The following is a 22,289-nucleotide window of genomic DNA, read 5'->3' on the forward strand; positions in this document are numbered from 1 at the left end:
CAGTTCTGTAGATTACATCTGTAGAATGAGTGCTTAAGTGTTCGACTTCTGGTACCACTCTCATTAAAACCTAAAGCCGTTAGCCGTTATTCTAACCCTGGTCTTGTCATCAGAGCACCTTTTAGTTTTTATGAAACTAATTCATGTGGATAAGTCCCTAAACAAATCGACCATCTTCTCTGGTTAATTTTTACATTTTGGTGTAGAATAGATTGGGTTGGCCAAAAAATACACTCACATTTTTCCCTAAGGTGTTATAGGAAAACCCGAATTAACTTTTCGGCCGGTGTGACATGTTCCAGTAGCTTCCAGAGAAATGTATTTGATGTGACCTTTTTGAAACGTTGCACTTATGAAAATATATTTATTCTAACTTCCTAATTGATTGACGGTTTGGCTTGATATTTAATGCTAGTTTAGAAGTCATTTTCCTTTAGAAATTTGAAGACACTGCTCTGTTGTCTTCACTTTACATTGTTGCTGTACGTCTTATTCCATTTTGATTCTCAGTCATATTTCGGTGACATAGTTTCCTCTGGAAATTTTAGGACGCTGTCCTCTTACATTGTGCAGTTTTGTAATGATGCACCTTGGGCCCTGCTGTATTATAAGCAGAGTTTCTGTGGCCGTTCAGTTTTTCAGAAGATGGAGGCCTCACCCTTCTTTCAGTAGGCTTGTGGTGATGGCTTGATGGCCAGCCTTCTTGGAACTGAGTAGCAATAGGCAGCTGAGTGTCCTGCTGATCATCATACAGATTTTCATTTATTCTGTTCTCGGAATGATGACCCTCTTCTTCCTGTGCCTGTGTCGGCGTTCCGTAATGGATGCATGGATGCTTAGTATGAAGGATGCAGTTTGGGATCAGGGGTGTTAATTGCTTATCATGCAGTTTTTGTCTGTCTTTTCTTGATTTGGGCAAACACTTCACCCACTACCTTCCATAGTACGTGAGCCTTTCTGGAGTTCTCTGGAGTGAATTTGTTTCTCATCATATTCTAACTTAGTCACATGAGTCAGGAAATGAATAGACTGTGGACAAACTCAATTCAAATTCATCTTTGATTATTATTGTATGTGTAACACAATTAGCTTTTCTGAGTCTAACTTATGGGGAAAAGATGAATTCATAAACTTGGATCTATAGAAATTGGAACTGTTGACTTCATTAGTCAAGAGGGCAAAAGTATCCCATTTTCTCCCTATCAGAGTAGTATTCTTAAAAATAGAATTATCTCCCATCCAAAAAAATTAATTCCAGTTATATCAGTAGTTATTGGTTAGATAGTTAAAATTTAAATTAATTCTCAGTTACCATTTTCACTTCACTCTCACAATACTTTTAGAAACCACCTCGAAACAAGACTCTCTTCTTAGCATTTAGAAACACCATGTAGTTAAGATTTTTGATGCCATATTTTAAAAATATTTTGTTCTTTTGCCTATAACCTGAGTTTTAGTGAAAATTCTTCAGTTATACATGCGAATGCAAAGTTTGCCTATTTTTAAAATCACTTAAAATACCGCTATAAATTAGACCCAAAGCCTTATTTTCCTATGTTTATGTTCTTTAAAGAACATCGGGTAACATAGTATTACAAAAGTTGCTCTAATGTAAATTATTTCCAACATTTAGCCTAATGGAGCCGACGTCTCTTAAGGGCTTGCAGTGAAACCATGTATAAAGGCATCTCTAGGATATGAAATTGGATGAGAATTGAACCGCCTGAAGCTAGTTGAGAGCCCTGAGATAGTCCCCAGTAGTTTTAAACCTGGGCCACATGAGTGGGTCCTGCAGACCCCTTGATAGTGGTTTGCTCTAGGAGTGAGAACACATGAGGGGTGGGGAATGCAAATGAGCAGGTGGAGATCTCGCTCCTCATGCCTTACTGGCTTAAATAAATTATACTTTATTTGAACATAGGCTTCTGTAACTAGCCAGTTTTCTCTGAAAGCCGTTTTAATAGTATTGAGAGTTGAAACCCAGAGGTTGAAGACATCCGAACGTGAGGTCGTCTAAACGTCTAGGTGAGGCTCTCCTTGCTCCCCTGTTGTTGAACACCTTCAGTTGCTTACTGTTCGCTGTGGTCATCAGGCCTTTTCCTGACTTTGTACCTTTGCTGATATTTTACCCAAGTTTGGAATATCACAATTTCTTTTTACCTATTTAGCTCTATATTTCAAAGCAAAAGTTAAGACCAGCTCCTGCCATGAAGCTTTCTTCCTAACACTCCCACACAGTTGATCTTTTTATTCTCACAATTTCCATAGCTCTTGATTATATTACTTTGGGCTGTTCTTTTGTGACATGCAGTAATTTATTTCACGTCAGTGCCGTGTGAATTCCAGTTTCTCACACAGCACTCAAAGGATACAAATTTAATAGATCAATAATTTTTTTATTTAACGGAAATGAAGTTATGAACCCGATCTTCCCAATTGTTTCCCTCATTACTGTGAAACATTAATTTTGTGAGTTATTTGCATATTTGAACTTAAGTGTGATTCTTTAACATGCTTTATGCTCTTTCTCATTTTGCATTCATCTTGATTTGCCCGCAGAATGGGATGATAGGTCATTCATATTTGACAGATGTTCTCCTACTTCTCTGTACCTTGGCAAAAGAATACTGCTTTATACATATAGATTTCTTTTGACTGTTTAGGGGTAAAGAGGATCATCCGTCAGAATGTATAGAATATGCATACTTCCTGTCTGATCTCATACAGGCTTCTAATGCTTTCAGCTTGTGTATCAGCACCTATACAAGCTACAGTGATGTTTCCGGAAAACAGTTTATCCCAAGATGAGGGTGTTTAATGGGACTTTTCTTGAGATATTTGTTTTTTTATAATTGGTTAAGTTGAGGCCCAAAGATAGATTGAGAAGGTGATACTATATTCCCCTAAATCTGGAGCCAGCTAGCAGTCTGAGTCAGAAACTTCCCTGAGTGTTTATTACGAGGTGAGCGCAGACTGGCTCTGTTACCCCGAAATATACTGAGACCGGAAAAGAAGAGAGTTGGGAGTCTGAAACAGAAAGATGGTATGTTAAAGCTCTTGTTTCTCATCTCACCTCCCAGTGGGCCCTTGAAATTCTTGGAAGGCATGGAGGTGTTTTTGAGGTTTCAGGAGAAAGAGCATGGAAGGTTGAAGAGAACATAGCCATGGGGCTGGTCGGGCAACCTACAAGCTAGAAGATACTCCACCTAGTAAGAGGTCTGGGAGCATGGACTGCTGACCACAGGGGAGGGAAGGCGTAGCTGTCCTGTTCTGGGGAGGCTGGACGTCACCCTAACCAATCGTGTGCATCTCCTATGAAGAAACCACTACATCAGCAAGAGCTGCCACCACTGGTCAGGACTCCAGTGAGGTTTGGGGTTCCCCACCACCTGCAGGCAGCCAGTGAGGCAGTTCTAGCGATTTCTTCCATTGTCCCTCTTCAACACATCGTAGTAACTGGAGTCAGGAGAATAAAGGGAAGAACATGTCCCAGAACTGAGTTACCAAAGTGCTGGAGTAGGAGTAGGATTGCAAGTGCAGACTACACCTTGTCTCCCACTTGATGTTGTGAGCAGAAGCTTAGCTGGCATCCGTGGGAGGGAGTAATAAAAGTATTAGTAATAAAGTATTAGTAATACTTACAGAGTGCTTACTGTGAAAAAGGTACTGTTCTAAGCTCTTTAGCTGTATCCATTTAATCTTTTAACAGCTCTGTGAACTATAGAGGGTTGTTAACTGTTTTACAAATTAGAAAACTTAGATATAGAGGTGAGATTTGAGTTAGACTTGGGAATGGAGTTTTTAAATTCCACTAGCTTGAGATTCCTTATGGGCAGAAAGTAGCTGGGAATGTATGAACTTTCTTAAGGCCAAATTAAGGACAGTATGGGGAAATTCTATATCATACCATTAAAAGAGATCAGAATAAAAATATGCTGCTTCATGCTATATTCTTCTGAAGTAAGAATGTTTAATAAACTGCTTACATATTTAAAATCAATTGAACTCAGCTTTCATGTATTCAAAATATATGTGGAAAAAGTGTTAGTAACTCAGTCATGTCTGACTCTTTGTGACCCCATGGACTGTAGCCCGCTAAGCTCCTCTGTCCATGGGATTCTCCAGGCAAGAATACTGGAGTGGGTTGCCATTTCCCTATCCAGGCAATCTTCCTGATACAGGTATCGAACCCAGGTCTCCTGCATTGCAGGCAGGCTTCTTACCATCTGAGCCACCAGGGAAACTAAAATACATGTAATAAATAGTATATAATGAAAACCCAGCTTTTTACATTTTTCTTTAATTAAATCCAACATTAGAGTCAGAGAGAGAATATAATATTTAGTAATTTGGGAAAGAATTTTATATTTAAGAGTTGATAAACTCACCCCTGCTAATCTGAGTGAGAGAATGTGTGTGTATGTATGTGTTTGTGAATCCATCCCAAATATTGCCAGGTTTTTCTGTCATGTGGGCATGAATAGGATCACATTACATTAATGCCCAAATCTCAGCAAATCCAGCTTTTCGTACTCATTCAGACACTCTGATCTCTTGCATTTCCCATTCCGTCAGCTGTTTTAGGGAGCTCTCAAGCGGTGTCATTTAGACCAGGTTGCTACTCCCTTTTTTGCCTCTGTTGCTCTGCACTGATCTTGGCTCTGCAACCCTAAGCACATTGTCAGCACTGCTTTTAACTGTAATAGTTGACCTCTGTCACCTTGGCACTCAGTAATGCCTGGGACATGACAGCTCACCATCCTTTTGCAAGTGAGAAGGAGAATTCTCTTTTTGCATTATGCTCAGTTTGGGGAATCCTGGCTGACGTGTTAGCAGACTCTAGGAGACTCTTCTTTCAGTTCATGCACAGCATGTTTTCTTCCCAGAGCGTGAATACATGACCGCAGCAGTTCGGCCTGACAGATTCATCACCTTGTATGAGAGGGTCTCTTTTCCCTACTTCAGGCCCTAAAGCTTAGCATGATTTTTTTTTAACAGACTGTGTGTGTCAAGAGTCCCATTGGTCCTCTGAGAAATTTGGATTGTCTCGTTCACTTCACCCTCTAATATTCCAAACATACTTGGATGCAGTCTTAGTTTAAGGTATCTCCTGGAGGCTTCTCACCCCTGATCACTAGGGAGAAGAGAGTGGGGGAAGGTGGGAGGTGTGGAGTGGGAGGTGGGAAGTTGAGGGATGAGGGTGTCATCTAATTCCTTCTATGAACTGTGTCTGAATCTCAGCTCTAGTCTGACTTTGGCCTCTGCTTTATCTGTATTACTGTTAAAACTTCATATTTGGCCTAGACTTACTTAAGACAAAAGATTCCCTGGTGGCTCAGTAGTAAAGAATCCACCTACAAGGCAGGAAACGTGGGTTCAGTCCCTGGATGGGGAAGATGCCCTGGAGGAGGAAATGGCAACCCTTGCCTGGGAAATCCCAGGCCAGAAGGGTCTGGCGGGCTGCAATCCCTGGGGTCTCAAGAGTCAGACACTGCTTAGCAACTAAACAACCACCACTTAAGATGAATGGTTTGAGCCACCATAGCTGGTTGTACAGGTCTGTACTCAGCAGTCGTTAAGTGGCAAATGTGGCCTCTCATCTTGCCCTTCTTACAGACCGTTACTTTGGTCAATTCACAGGGCCGGTCTGCTTCCTTTTGTGGAAATGATAGGGTTGAACAAATGACCAAAGGTTTATTCTAGTTCTCACACTCACACTCAGAGGTTCCTAAGCAGAACTGTTAAAATTTCATTTTATTGCCCTTATAGTTTCTAGTCTAATATGTAAAGTGAGTTATGATGAATAAATTATATGCAGTTTAATCATTCTTTTACTTCTTTTTTGTTGGCTACTTTTGTGAAACTTGTCATTAGCCTCTGTGTCCAAATTAATATGAAAATACTTTCTTTGGTGCTGTGTATACTAAAGTATTATCCAAGGTGTTTGTAAATAAAGGAAAAATAATTTGTAAATATTTGTGAAGAAAAATTTGTAAATAAAGGTTGTAACTGTGCGCAAGAAATACAGAAATTTAAAGGGAATTTAAAGAAAGGAAAAAAAAAGTTTGGTCCATGGTCCATGCCGCTGTTCTCTCTAGGAATCGTTGAACTCCTCTCTTTTTTAGGGCACTTTTCAATTTTCTATTGCTATTACAATTTTTTAATTTCTGTGTGTTGGTTTATCTAGCATTAATTGGTTGAATTGCTCTAAAACTTTTTTTTCCCCCTGCATCACCGATTCTGTGGACATGAGTTTGAGTGTACTCCGGGAGTTGGTGATGGACAGGGAGGCCTGGTGTGCTGTGATTCATGGGGTCGCGGAGAGTCGGACACGACTGAGCGACTGAACTGAACTGAACTGAACTTTCTTATAGTATAGTTTTTGGACTAGTGTGGCGAATAGTGCTCTCTATAAGCTCCTAATTAAATTCAGGTCTTAATCAATGAAGACATCATTGATTTATCCACTCTGTCATCTGAACTTTTGTTTAAATTTTCCATCTCTGCAAGAAAACTAAAAAGATACTTTCTTTGTAACTGAACTAGATTCTCTGTCTTCACTGAAAGGACTTCCATGCCTTTACAGAATTTCCCAAAGGCCTGCCATTTAATCTTTTTTTTCATTAACTCAGATACCATTGAATCCTTCTCACTATCCCATTAATTTCATCCTTCATATTACTGCACCTTGACATTAATGGACTGTCATTGTAGAGGATATTGTGTTTGGTATGTCTGTAATACTGAATAGAACTAATAGGAAATTTTTATAATTGAGTTCAGTTGCCCGAGCAAGGATGTCGTTCATATCTGGAGGGTTTCTTTAAATGATGAGTCAAATCTGAAGCCTGTGGGAGGAAGAATTATCAAAATATATACATTTATTCTTAGAAGAATTTTAATCCAGATACTCATCAATTATGTGTCACATTTCAAGTTTTGGCAAATATATTTGTGTTTTTAGTGGCCTCAAAAATAGACCTTTATAGGTTAAGACCCAGTTGTCTTTCTTTTTTTAACTTTTTAAAAAACAAATATCCACTGTGAGGTGACAGAGACTCGAGTCTGATATTATAGATATTTAGGGCGATATCTTGACATACTTAGCTGATAAACCTCAATTTCAGTTCAATAAAATCAAGGTTTTCTAAACCTAAGCCATTTCTACACATATTACTAGTTATAGAAATTTAGTAGTGGGTTTTTTATTTAAGAAATTTAAATAAAATTGACTTTACTGATATTAAAACCATAATCTGAATTTAAGTGTAAAAGGAACTCTCAATTCACAGTATAACTTAGATCCTTGATTTTGTAATTTTATGTATGTTCCAGTTGTTGGCAAAACTTCATATAATTTATTGTTATGTCGTGAGCTTTGCTATTTGACTCTTGTTCAGCTTTATGTCTTTTGCTATTTAGAATTAATTTTCTAAGACTGCTGTACTTGCCTTATTTATTTTTTCAATTATCTCTTTATTCAGTAGTGTAAAGATCTATTATACAGTGGCTTTGCATTTTTGGCATCCCATTGCAGAAAGTATCAATTTGTCACATAAAAAGAAAAATTAGATATACTTTATTCATGTTAAAGTCACACCCTAGCTTTTTTAAAGGCAGCTTTGACTTAGATTTTGCAAGCCTGAGGATATTGATTTGAATTATGCATGACTGTCTGGTGTGCAGTTGCATTAGCCTGCTGGATGGATAATGTAAACATGTTCTGAATTTTAAGTACATGGCAGTATATGAGTGGCAGGTTAAAAATAGAACTAATAACCAAGTGCATATTTGGAAATTTGATTTTTACAGTGTAAAACTACACAGGGACGATCTCTGCAAATGGTTGGCTGCCAATATAATAACTTGTTTTGTATTTTATAAATATAAAATGTGCTGTCTGGTAAGTGTACTAGGTCAGTAATTTTTTTCTAATTTGTTAAACTTTTGACAGTAGAAAACAAAAACGTAGTAATAAGCTAGTGAAAAAGGATTACCTTTCACAGATTATGAGTTGATTCCTAGGCATGCCCCTCTCTTACATTTTTTTAAATAAAAAATTAGGAAGCTTTTGGTTGCTAGTTACAGCACCTTACCATAAACATTTTGAAGTTTACAAATGAAACGTGGCATTGTAGCCTCTTAAAACCCTGTATGTTGCACTTCCATGGAGAATGGGAAACAATAGCCTTAGTTGTTTGTTAGTAAATGTTTTCGTGGTTGATATTTTTAATATTCTTGATACTGATTTTCTAACGTAGAATTTTAATATTGATTAAAATTTTTTTCATCTTTTCACTTATGGCTTTTGAAGCTTATGTTTAGAGAGACCTTTCATATTTTTAGATTTGAAAAATTTTTGTGTGTTTTCGTCTAGTATTTTTATGGTATCATTTTTTTACCTGTAAAGCTTTGATCCAAAAGGTGGATTTCTTTTGACATAATGACTGAAGTGAAGATACAGCTTTCTTCTTCTCCAAATCACTAGCCATTTATGTTATTTACCGAACAATATAATACTTTAACTACTAATCTGACATAGCACTTTCATCATATATTAAATTTCTTTTTGAATTTGTGTCTGTTTCTGAACTTTATTCTGTTTCTGTTGCTTTCTCTATTACAGTGTGTAATAATATTCTGTAACATTATATTGTGCGTGTGCTAAGTTATTTCAGTCGTGTCTGACTCTTTGCAACACTGTGGAAGGTAGCCTACAGGCTCCTCTGTCCCTGGTATTCTCCCGGCTGGAATACTGGAATGGGTTGCCATGCCCTCCTCTAGGGGATCTTCTTGACCCGAGGATCGAACCCGTGTCTCTTATGCCTCCTACATTGGCAGATGGTTTCCTTACCACTGGCACCACCTTATTCTTTGTCAGATTTTTTTCTAGTTATTCTTATACATTAATTCTTCCATATGCACTTTAGAACAGTTCACATGCTACTTTGATTGGGGTCACATTGATTTTATTGCATCAAAGATATTTACTTGATTTCTTTTTAATGTTGATTTTAATTACCAGTGTGAAGTTTTTCAGTGCTTCGTCTTTCCATTTCAAAATCTTTTTATTTTTACCTATCATCTTTCAGATCAGTTCAGTTCAGTCGCTCAGTTGTGTCCGACTCTTTATACCCCGTCAATCAGCATGCCAGGCCTCCCTGTCCATCACCAACTCCCGGAGTTCACTCAAACTCACGTCCATAGAGTCGGTGATGCCATCCAGCCATCTCATTCTCTATCGTCCCCTTCTCCTCCTGCCCCTAATCCCTCATCTTTCAGTTCAGTTCAGTTCAGTCGCTCAATCGTGTCCGACTCTTTGCGATCCCGTGAATCACAGCACGCCAGGCCTCCCTGTCCATCACCAACTCCCGGAGTTCACTCAGACTCATATGCACAGAGTCGGTGATGCCATCCAACCATCTCATTCTCTGTCGTCCTCGTCTCCTCCTGCCCCCAATCCTTCCCAGCATCAGAGTCTTTTCCAGTGAGTCAACTCGTCGCATGAGGTGGCCAGAGTATTGCAGTTTCAGCTTTAGCATCAGTCCTTCCAATGAACACCCAGGACTGATCTCCTTTAGAATGGACTGGTTGGATTTCCTTGCAGTCCAAGGGACTCGCAAGAGTCTTCTCCAGCACCACAGTTCAAAAGCATCAATTCTTCGGCGATCAGCTTTCTTCACAGTCCAACTCTTACATCCATACGTGACCACGGGAAAAACCATAGCCTTGACTAGACGGACCTTGGTTGGCAAAGTAATGTCTCTGCTTTCTAATATGCTATCTAGGTTGGTCATAAGGTCAAATAATTTTCCTATGCCTTTGCTACATTCTGCTTATGACCTCAGCTAGAATCCGTTATCAGCAATCACTTGTCCCTCTTTTTACTATACAACTTAATTCTTTCCATGATTCATTTCTTTCTGTTCTTAAACATTCCTGGATCTTCCTACGTCAACAATGCCCATCCTTCTAATTTTCTTCTAATGTGTTTTTTTCTTTAAATGTTTTTTAAAAGTCAACTTATTTGAGATAATTTCTTTCTAAGCTTTTGAGTTACTCTGTACTAACACCCTCTTTCCTTTCCTAATACAGTAAGTTCTCTTTAGAGGTTAGTTAACAGTGTGTCCATATCTTCACTAGCTATTAATTCTAATCGCTTGAAAGCTGGATTTTAACTTTGTCGCTCTAGTGAAATACTTTGAAATTAATTTTGTTATTATGGTAAAATGTACATAGCAAAAAATTTGCCTCCTAAGTGGAATCATAAAATACTAGTATTTTGGGGTCTGGTTCATTTCCCTTAGCATAGTGTCTTTGAGATTCCTCTATGTTGTACTTTGTATCAGAAATTCATTCCTTTTTACAGCTGAATAATATTCCACAGTAGATTTGTTTGTGTGTGTATGTATACCACATTTATTAGTTCACTCATCAATGGACACGTGGGTTGTGTCTACTTTTTGGCTATTGTGAATAATGCTGCTGCTGAACATTAGTGTAACTGTTTGAGTCCTTGCTTCCAATTCTTCTGGGTATATACCTAGAAGTAAAATTACATGATTCTGTCAGTTTTTGCATTATTTATTTTGGTGCTCTGTCAATAGATGCTTATATGTTTATAATTTGTTATATATTTCTGATTGATTGACCCTTTTATTGTTATAAAATGTCCCACTTTATCTCTAGTAACGTTTTTTTGTTTTGTTTTAAAGTCTGTTTTTCTAACATCAGGATAATCATTCCTGCTTTCTTATGGTTTCTTTTGCAAAATATATCTTTTTTCTAATTGTTTAATTTCACTCTGTTAGTATCTTTTAATCTAACATGTTTTCTGTAGACAGCATATACTTAAGTCATGTTTCTCTAAATCTAGACTGACAGTCTTTGCATTTTGATAGAATTATTTAATCTGTTCATGCTTCATATTGTTTGATGTGATTAGAAACTTATCTGCTGTTTTATTTTCTTTTTCTTCATACCTCAAGGCTTTTTTGGTTTCTCTTCTCCTTTAACACTGTCTTTTGCTTGATATGGCAACCCACTCCAGTACTCTTGTCGGGAGAATCCCGTGGTCTGAGGAGCCTGGTAGGCTACAGTCCACTGGGTAGCAAAGAGTCAGACACGACTGAGCGACTTCACTTTCACTTCACTTTTGCTTGATGGGGATATGTATAATATAGCATTTTAGTTTCTTTAATTACTTTTTCATTGTATTATATGTAGTTGTTTTGTTTGTTTGCATAGTGGTTTAACATGTACATGTTAATATAGCCAAATCAACTTCAAATTTATGTTAGCTTAACTCCAGTGATACATAGAAATGTTATCCTTTCAGTTCAGTTCAGTTCAGTCGCTCAGTCATGTCTGACTCTTTGCGACCCCATGAACCACAGCACAATGTTACCCTTAGATAGCTCTATACCTTTTCCCCTTTTTTGTTGTCTTATTTTTATACAGATTATGCCACTAATGTTACAACCCAAAGAATGTGTTGTTATAAATTATTACTTTGCCCTTATAGTCACAGTCTAGTTTCACTCCCATCCATCCTATTATGCTATTACTGACAAAGGTATTACACATGCATTATATTTCTATATATTATAGGCCCAACAGTATATTATATACCTATAACTTCATAAGTTGCTTTTTAAATAAGTTGGAATAAGGAGAGCGCTTTGCTGGTAGCTCAGATGGTAAAGCTTCTGCCTGCAGTGTGGCAGACCCAGGTTCAATCCCTGGGTCGAGAAGATCCCCTGGAGAAGGAAATGGCAACCCACTCCAGTATCCTTGCCTGGAAAATCCCATGGACGGAGCAGCCTGGTGGGTTACACAGTCCATGGGGTCCCAAAGAGTCGACGTGACTAAGCGACTTCACTTTCACTTTCAGAATAAGGAGAACTATATATTTCTGTTGTATTTTATAATTAACCATCTGTTGTATTTTATAAACCTTAACCATCACTGTATATATTTCCTTACAGATTTGAATTACAATCTGGGGTCCCTTGCTCTCAGCCTGAAGAACTTCCTTTAGTATATTATTTTAGGGTACATCTGCCAGTAGGCATAGTCTCTCAGTTTCTGTTTATCTGGGAAAGTCTTTATTTTGCCTTCATTTTTATTTATTTTCTTTTTAAGATAACTTTGCTGGATATAGAATTCCTGTTGACAGGTTTTTTTCCTTTAATTTTGAATATTTTATCCCATTTCTTCTAGTGTTTTTGCTAAGAAGTCAGATGTTAATTTTGTTGGATTCCCTTGTATGTGAAGAGTCATTTTTCTTGGGCTGCCTCCAGGATTTTCTCCTTGGCTTTGATTTTCAGCATTTTTACTGTGATGTTTCTGTGCTTCTCTGCCTTTTCTCTCTCTTCTAAAAAATATTTTTGAATATTTTTTCTGCTTTTTTCCTCTCTTCTGCCGACACTCCTATTGTGTGTGTGTTAGTGTACTTAATGGTGATCCTCTTCATTTTTATGCACTCTTTTCTCTCCCGGTTTGTTGGCTGGCTAAATCTCTGTGGATATAACTTGTGTTTACTTATTCTTTTTCCTGACAGTTTGTATTTACTGTTGAACCCTTCCAATGAAATTTTTATTTCAGTTTTTATGATTTTCAACTCTATCATTTCTATTTGGTTATTTTTAAAAGTAATTTCTCCTCTTTAATGGTATTCTCTATTAGATGCGACTTTCTGATCATGCCCTCCTGTATTTCTTTAATCATGGTTTCCTTCAATTCTGTGATATTTTTAATAGCTACTTTAGCATCTTTGTGATAAATCTGGTGTTTCTCGCAGTTTCAGCTGCTTCTTTTTTTTTAAGTGTGTGATTCATACATTCCTATTTCTCTGAATGCCTCATAACTTGTTTGTTGCTGTTGAAAGCGGGGCATTTTATATAATACAGAAACTCTAGGTACTGATGCCACTAGGCTGGAGGCTTGTTATTACTGTTTTCTTGTTTGCTTGTTCAGTGACTCCCTGAGTTGTTTTAGTGAAGTTTGTTTCTCTGCCCCAGTGTTCAGTTCTGATTTTAAACCACAGCTTGGGGTAGGCCCACAGTCACCCTGAGTGATAGTGGTTTCAGTAAGGCTCTTGTTCCCTGGACACACCCAGCTGTCAAACGCCACTAGTTTCTAGCCAATTGCCCTGGTACTTATATAATGCCCTGAGTCTTAAATTGCTCTATAAACTAATCCAGAACAGTCTCTGCCTTCTAAACTGAGAAGGAATAAGAAAGGGGAGCAGTCTTGGGTCAAATACTATAGACTCTTGTCTTTCTTTCTTAGTGACTTTTCATCGATATTCTTGAATGGATATTTCTTCATTTGTAGTTCATTTCCAGAGTTAAAATTTTTTAATTTTTTAATCGTTTTCACCAGTTTCAGTGGAGAACAGATGAGTAGAGCTCCTCTTGTTATCAGCCAGAAGTTGGTCTCATAATAATTTGTTTTTAAATGAAATGTTTTAAGCATACAAATTAGTACAGATAATTTTGTAATGATAATACACGTTCTCTAGTGTTTTTAGATTCTAACATTCTATTATATTCCCAGTTTTTTTTTAAAAAGGAACCTTAAATAGATTTGAAGACTTATGTATATGTATCTTTATAATTTGGTGTTTATCATTCCCATGTATTTTTTTAACGTATGTTTAAAATTTACCCTCCATTCACAGTGTATAAGCGTTGTTACTGATCTTTATGTGTTTATCAACACAGGTAGTTGCCAGACTCCTTCACTTTGGCAGTCTAGTAGATAGCATTCAGCGTTGTGATGGAGTTCCTAGGAAGAACAGATAAGACAGAAGAAGAAAGGAAATTTGTAAAAATTTGAAAGGAAGAAATAAAATGGGCATTTCTGGAAAATGTGATTATTTGCCTAGAAGAGGAAAGAGATTGTAGAGGCAAATATTAGAAAAGATACTTTATTCAGCATCTTTGTTTGTTGTTTTTAATAATTTCTGACAATTTGCCTCTAGCTCTGGCTAGGAACTTCTGTACAATGTTGAATGCTAACAAATGCTTCTTGATCCTATTTTAAAGGGATTTCCTATCTTTTCATTTTGTTATGTTTGCTGTAGATATTTGGAAATTATCATTTATTGAGTTACAGAAATTTCCTTCTGTTCTAGTTTTCTAAGACTAGTTTTTTAGTTATTAGTTGATGTTTAATTTTATCAGTTGCATTTTTGTGATCTTACAAGGTCACATGGTTGTTAACTTTTAATCTGTTTATGTTATGAATTATATTTAAAAATATTCATATGTTAAATCAAACCTGCATTCTGGAGATAACATCAAATCATATCTACATTTAGTTTATTACTCTTTTGTTTGCCTTAGGATTTTTATAGCTGTGTTCTTAAAGGAACTTACTGTAAACTTTTCTCATGTTGCCCTAGTTTGAGTTTTAGAATCAAGGTTTTACTAAAATCATGAAATGAATTTTAGATTATTTCCTCCTTCTCATTTTCTTAGAACATTATATAAAATTGAGAGTTATCTTTTCTTCAAGTGTTTGGTAGAATCAATCTGTAAAATCACTTGTACTTTATCATTTTTTTGTGGTTAGATTTTTTTTTTTTTAATGATTCAGTACCTGAATGTTACAAGTGTAATTGGGTTCTTTATTTTCTTGTTAAATCAGTTTTGGTAAATTATATTTTCCCAGAAATTCTTTGTTTTATATATTTTAAAGTTATGCCTATAAAGTTATTAATATATTCTGGTTTTTGTCCAGTCTTTTAAGAGTTACTTTTTTTCCCCTTAGTTTTTTCAGGGAACTTGGTTGGGGTTTTTATCAGTCCTTTCTGTTGAGTATATTTTTTAATTTTATTAATTCTGTGTTATTTTTTTCCTATTTTCATTGGAGTTAATCCTTGCTTTAACATCTTGAGCTAGAAACTTTATTATCTTTGTCGTTTTTGTTTTCTAACATGCTACAATTAAGGATATATATTTCTTTACCATTTTAACTGTAACACACATTTTAGTACATAATATATTCACTTATATTTGTTTGTATGATTTCCCTAAATTATATCATGATTCCTTTTTTATTTTTTCATTCATAAGTTATTTTAAAGTTTAGAAAAATATTCAAACATATAGAAAATTTCCAAATAAACTGAATTTTTAAAATGTCTCTTCCAGTTCATGAGTTCTAAGTAGTTATGTTGTGAACAGATAACAGAATCTATGTGATGCTGACTCTTGCCATTTGTTAAGACTTGCTTTTTATGGCTAATGTATTTTGGGGAGAATGAGAGAGCAGGTTGTCAATGTTTAATATCCCCATCAAAGGAATATGTATTCTTTAATTCTTGGCTGCAAGGTTCTATGAATGTCCTTTAGCCAGACTTCAGTTCAGTTCAGTTCAGTTCAGTCGCTCAGTCGTGTCCGACTCTCCGCGACCCCATGAATCACAGCACGCCAGGCCTCCCTGTCCATCACCAACTCTCGGAGTTCACTCAAACTCATGTCCATAGAGTCGGTGATGCCATCCAGCCATCTCATTCTCCGTCGTCCCCTTCTCCTCCCGCCCCCAACCTTTCCCAGCATCAGAGTCTTTTCCAGTGAGTCAACTCATCACATGAGGTGGCCAAAGTATTGCAGCTTCAGCTTTAGCATCAGTCCCTCCAATGAACATCCAGGATTGATCTCCTCTAGAATGGACTGGTTGGATCTCCTTGCAGTATAAGGGACTCTCAAGAGTCTTCTCCAACACCACAGTTCAAAAGCATCGATTCTTCGGCGATCAGCTTTCTTCACAGTCCAACTCTCACATCCATACATGACCATGGGACTTACTGTGTTCAAATTGACTGTGCCTTTCCTAAGTATTTTTCTGCTTTACCTTTTTTTAGAAAAATTGAAGTATAGTTGATTTGCAGTGTTATATTAATTTCAGGTGTACAACATAATGATTCAGTATTTTTATCAATTATACTCCATTTACCATTATTACAAAACAATGGCTGTTTTTCTGTGTGATGTACAATATATCTTTGTTGCCTATGTTAATATTTTATACATAGTCGTTTGCATCTCTTATCCCATACTCTTATCTTGCCCTTACCTGCTTCCCTCTCCCCACTAGTAACCAGTAATTTGTTCTCTATATCTGTGAGTCTGTTTCTGTTTTTTTGTATACATTTGTTAATTTTTTTTTTTTAGAGTCCACATATAAGTGATAACATACAGTATCTGTCTTTCTCTGACTTACTTCAGTAGCATAATAGTCTCTAGGACAATTCACATTGTGGCAAATGGCAGAATTTCATTCTTTTTCAATGACTGAGTGATATTCTGTAATAGATATATGTGTGTATATATATATACACACACACACATATATATAGTATAAAACATCTTAAGCCAGCCATCTTGATGGGTGTCTTGTTGTTGTTTAGTCCCTAAGTAGTGTTTGATTCTTTTCCAGCCCCATAGATGGTAGCCCACCAGGCTCCTCTGTCTGTGGGATTTCCCAGGCAAGAGTACTGGAATGGATTGCCACTTCCTTCTTCAGGGGATCTTCCTGACCCAGAGATAGAACCCCCATCTCCTGCATTGACAGGTGGTCTTTACCAGTGAGCTTCTAGGGAAGCCCAGTGGATGACTTACGTTGCTTCTTTTATCTTCAGTTCAGTTCAGTCACTTAGTCGTGTCCGACTTTTTGTGACCCATGGACTGCAGCATGCCAGGCTTCCCTGTCCATCATCAAACATCAACAAAACTCCCGGAGCTTGCTCAAACTCATGTCCATCAAGTCGGTGATGCCATTCAACCATTTCATCCTCTGTTGTCCCCTTCTCCTCCTGCCATCAGTTTTTCCCAGCATCAGGGTCTTTTCCAGTGAGGCAGTTCTTTGCATCAGGTGGCCAAAGCACTGAAGTTGAAGCTTCAGCATCAGTCCTTCCAATGAATATTCGGGACTGATTTCCTTTAGGATGGACTGGTTGATCTCCTTGCAGTCCAAGAGACTCTCAAGAGTCTTCTCCAGTACCACAGTTCAAAATCATCAATTCTCCAGCACTCAGCTTTCTTTATAGTCCAACTCTCACATCCATACATGACTACTGGAAAAACCATAGCTTTGACGAGACCGACCTTTGCTGGCAAAGTAATGTCTCTGCTTTTTAATATGCTCTCTAGGTTGGTCATAACTTTCCTTCCAAGGAGCAAGTGTCTTTTAATTTCATGGTTACAGTCACCATCTGCAGTGATTTTTGGAGCCCAAAAAAATAAAGTCTCTCACTGTTTCCATTGTTTCCCCATCTATTTGCCACGAAGTGTTTGTACTGGATGCCATGATCTTCGTTTTCTGAATGTTGAGTTTTAAGCCAACGTTTTCACTCTCCTCTTTCACTTTCATCAAGAAAATCTTTAGTTCTTCTTCACTTTCTGCCATAAGGGTGGTGTCAACTGCGTATCTGAGGTTATTGATATTTCTCCCAGCAGTCTTGATTCCAGCTTGTGCTTCATCCAGTCTGGCATTTCCCATGATGTACTCTGCATATAAGTTAAATAAGCAGGGTGACAATATATAGTCTTGATATACTCCTTTCCCTATTTGGAAAGTCTGTTGTTCTATGTCTTTTATCCTGGGTATTATAAATAATGCTGTGGGCATTGGCTTGCATGTGTCTTTTGAATTAGTGTTTTCATTTTCTATGGATATATACGCAGGAGTAGAACTGCTGTATCATATAGTAGTTCTCTTTTTTGTTTTTTTGAGGAATTCCCATACTCTTCCCCGTTTTCACTGCACCACTTGGCCTTCCCATCAACAGTGTACTGGGGTTTCCTTTTCTACACATCCTCACTAATAGTTGTTATCGGTGGTCTTTCCCATGATAGCCATTCTGACAGGTGTGAGGTAATAATGTATCTTAACTCACTGTGGTTTTGATTTTTTATTTCTCTAATGAGTGTCTGCTTTACCTTTCAATCATTGAGAGATGTATTATAGCTTTGACTGTTAACAGATTTTTTTCTTGGGGTTCTCAGTTTTTCTTAAAGTCATGTTTTCAGGGGCTTACATATTTACAGATTTATATGTTTTGGTAAATCATCCCATCTCTCATTATGTTGTATTAACCATCTTTATCTCTTCATTTTTATAGTTTTCAGGGAATGGACTAAAAAACTGTAATATATACTGTATTATATATTTCCTATATGTTTATGTAAAACTTATTACAGTTATTCTTATGTTTGAATTTATTTCTACCATGTTCTTTTGTCTATTCACTCCACTTTTTCTATGCTGCTTTTTCTTTTTTTGCCTTCATCCTGATGTGATTTTTAGGGACATAATGTAGTATGCATCAATTTGTGATGGTCTCTCTATTTGATGGCATCTGTGTCTCTAGAAATATCCTTAGAAAAGAGGATATTCATAAGCATTCTAAACAAAGTTTAGGAATTTAGAAAGACTGCAACAAAACATTGTTCACACTAAATTGAAAATGAGATCTAGCATAATGTTAATGTAAAATATCTACAATATGTAATGATCACTTGCATTTCTTGATATAAATGTCTTCTTCTCAGGAGGGCAAGATGTTTTTTATTTTTTTCCTCTTTTAACCTTTACCTATAACTTTTCTTGATATGCTTTCCATCTCCTTTTGTATTGTGCAATAACCATGTATTTAGTTCTGGAATCTCAAAGCCAGATAGGATCTTGAAAGCTATGTAGTTATGCAGGAAGGTCTACATCTCAAATATGAAAAGGTGAAACTAGTTTTGAGCAAATAGACTTCAAGAAAGGAGAAGTCTAGTCCTGTTTTCTCTTACAATTCATCACATCTTCAGCAGTTTTCACTTTAAGAAAATTAATCCCTTACTTTATTTCACTTCCAAAATGAAACTGTTAAATGTTGTGGATTCATAATAGTTAAAATTGCCAGGATCTTTCTTTTTCAGTTATAGAGATCTTTTAAATCATAAATTCATTTTCTTCCGTTTATTCACACAGGCCCAGAGTACGTTTGCTTAGTTGGCTTCTTAGTGGTAGAGCACAGTTTCAAACTCAGATTTTCTCCCTCCCTGTTCAGTGTTCGTTTTCTCCTTATCTCTGACATAAAAGCAAATTAGGTTTTCTTCTGGGGGCCAATGGAGTTTCAGTGCCTAGCACAAAATAGGTACCAGAATAAATGCATTTACCATTTCCTAAAAGAGAAAGATAGGTAAACTTGGAATTGCTCTGTTTTAAGCTGTTGTTCAGTAGCTGTCGTGTCCAACTTATTTAAGACCTCATGGACTATAGCCTGCCGGGCTCTTCTGTCCATGGGATTTCCCAGGGAAGAATACTGAAGTGGGTTGCCATTTCCTTCTCTAGGGGATCTTCCCAACCCGGGGATTGAACTTGCGTCTCCTGGATTGCAGGCAGATTCTTCCCTGCTGAGCCACCAGGAGTCCGCAAGTGGTTTACACGTCATTATATGTGAGCCCGGTGAGGAGGCCTGTTGAAATCAGGCGGGTGCTTTTCAGTCAGGGGCTGCATCTTACTTCCCGAAACCACTCAACAGAACATGGCTTTGGGTCTCCTGTGGCAATCGTGAGAGAAGCTGATTTAGGTAGATAAATTCGCTCAGCTATTCACCTGAATTCAACAAGGATAGTGTGAGTATAATTTTTTCCACAGACTTTTGCTGTAGTCATTAGTGGTAAAGAAAACAAGTATTAAATGTTTACTGTGAATCCTTATAAGAATTTCAGAGATGTATTATTTTTCCCTGAGTGAACTCTGATTTAAACCAAGTAATCTCATTTTCTTTAACTGTTTTCATGATTTCTGTTTAGAAACTTTCATAATCTTTCAGTAACTACAGAAGATGCTTTCCCCCTCTACAGATGGAGAAATTGAGACATTATGAAGTTTAACTTGAAACTTGTGTGTAGAATTCATTATATCAGACTGAATTTCTGTATTATGCTTGCTACTTATAAATTCAGGAGCTTTCCTTCAGTAAATCATACATTCATTTGTTAGGTAAAAAAAAATTGTGTTTATTTTTCTATATGATTTCTAGATTAAATGTCCTTTTAATTGGAATAATATGTGTATTACTAAGTCGATGTATCTTAATCATAAAATTTAGAGTAATTAAACTTTCATTAAATGACATATCTGCCCATATTTAATAATTTTGCAGCTTATGTCCTCTGAAGAGAATGAAACTGTGTATATATACTTTTGTCTTTAAAAATAAAATTATATAACTCTAAGAAGTCTGCCGCACCACCCCTTACCTACTTACACTATTTTTTTTAAATATGTTACAAAAAGAGATGCTGAAATTGTTCCTTGCTAGAAATAGTTTGATTTTAAATTCTTGATTTTTAAAAAAATATATTTTACATAGTGAAAAGTTTTAATTTTTTAAGAAAATGTGATTGCCACAATAAGAAAAAAGTATAGACAAAGGAGATGGTTTCTAACATTGTCCAAATAATTTTTATTGGTAATTTTGCTGATAATACACGTTCTATTCTATTTTGCAATCATGTTTTTGTTACAGGGCAGCACTTAACTTAAGACATTCTAAATGTTCTCATAAATGAGTTCCGAAATTTTTTATTGTGGGCTATATTTATAAATGTCCCTATGAGACATTCTTTAGTATAATTTAAAATGTTCATAACCTAAGTCCAGCTTTCACTTTGGACCCTATAAATCACTGATGGACTATTGTATTGGTTTAGTTTAGTATTTGTACCTTTTCTTTTATTATATCTTTTATTTTTTGTCCAGTGATTTGATTTACCAGCTGAGCCACAAGGGAAGCCCTGATATCTACTCAGAGTTTCAAAAATAATTTGCTTGTCCTCTGGTTTGCTTACTTAATATTTTTTTCTATTTTTTTGAAAATCATGAATAATTGTACAAATAATTAGAAATTCATAGTATCTAGAAGGCTTGATTCCTGCCATGTCAGTTTTTCTTGTGTTTGATGAGACACAGTTGTGGGAGAATGCTTGTCACTGGTGTCCATGGTAACTCCAAAGATACTTTGAAACTCAGATGGATAGAGTAAGCCACAGTAATAGGTCTCATTATAAGGGCAAAATACATAAAAGGTTCAGGTATATGCTTTTAATTAGTTTCCAAAAATAGCTATGGCTGGAAAGGATGCAGTGAAGTAATATTTTTCAGTGTTAGAAATAGTGTGGGCAGCCTTTGAAATTTGATGATTGTTTTTTTTCTTACAAAAGTAAGGAGGTGTATGCTTTGAACACTCATGGTAGTATAGTTTCTTAACCATAATTTGAACCTGTGAGTACACATTGATAAAAAGTAGGCTTAGTTTCATATTGATAGAAATGTGGAATTTGTTTATTATTTTTAATTCTTATCCCTCCAACATAGTTTATTCAAAACAGCACCCTTCAGGCTTTTTCTTATAGATTCTAATGTACCTAGCAAACATACTTTCTATCTACACAATGTGTGAGGATGAGTCCATAAATTTTTATTTTAAAATATAAGACAGTAGCCAAAATTCTTATTGTTCAGGTATATTAAATTTCAATCTTTTTTGGAACCTATTACATTTGAATGAATTAAAATAGGATTCTGGAAAAGTAGACTAGAATAATTAAGTATTTTCTGTTGGAGAATTATGGTGGATAAAAGATTAATAATTCTTTTAAGACAAAATTCTTTAAAAATTTCCTTTTGAATTGCAATCTGTAAAGAATAATCTTGTATTGCATTGCAATTCAACACATTATTTCTTCCTGTTGCTATAGAAACTAATTCTGGTGCAGCTGTGATTGCTAATCAAAATTCTAACATTATACAACCTTTTTCCCCCTTAGTGCTTCATTTTATTTTTAGTTACAAAATAATAAATTTCAAATGGTGAGTTCATAACAATGGTCAAAACACTAATGCAAATTAAAAAAAAAAAAACATGAGCCCTTTTCTGTGAAAATAAGGAGGCATTATTATTGTATAGTTTCAATATGAATAAAAGAAAACAAAGCCTTTTTGCTGAATTACAAAGGTCTATAATTGCTATATTACATCAACATTGTGAAGCACTTAACTGCTTCATAATCCTGAATTGCTACTGTTTCAACCATCTATTTTTGAAGTGTCTGGTTACTTGGTGTTATAAAAATGAAAAAAATAAAAATCCTCAGAATGCCTGAAGTCTTTTAACACAAAATGGTAATGAAATCTGCCTTATTGTTTTATTCTCAAAGAATTGAGATCACATCCCCAGTTTTTGTCATAAGTAAAAGATAATTAGTTGTTCTTATTCTTGT

General features: G+C 36.1%; 1 protein-coding gene across 2 annotated transcripts in view; it reads left to right on the plus strand.

Moving 5' to 3' along the window:
• The window catches only part of SYT14 (synaptotagmin 14), a 146,377-nt gene that overhangs the window by 31,606 nt on the left and 92,482 nt on the right, over positions 1 to 22,289 (plus strand). The window lies entirely within an intron of this gene.

The sequence above is a fragment of the Moschus berezovskii genome, chromosome 17, assembly GCF_049115385.1.
Source record: "Moschus berezovskii isolate FMDL1 chromosome 17, NW_MosBer_1.0, whole genome shotgun sequence".
NCBI classification, from domain to species: Eukaryota; Metazoa; Chordata; class Mammalia; order Artiodactyla; family Moschidae; genus Moschus; species Moschus berezovskii.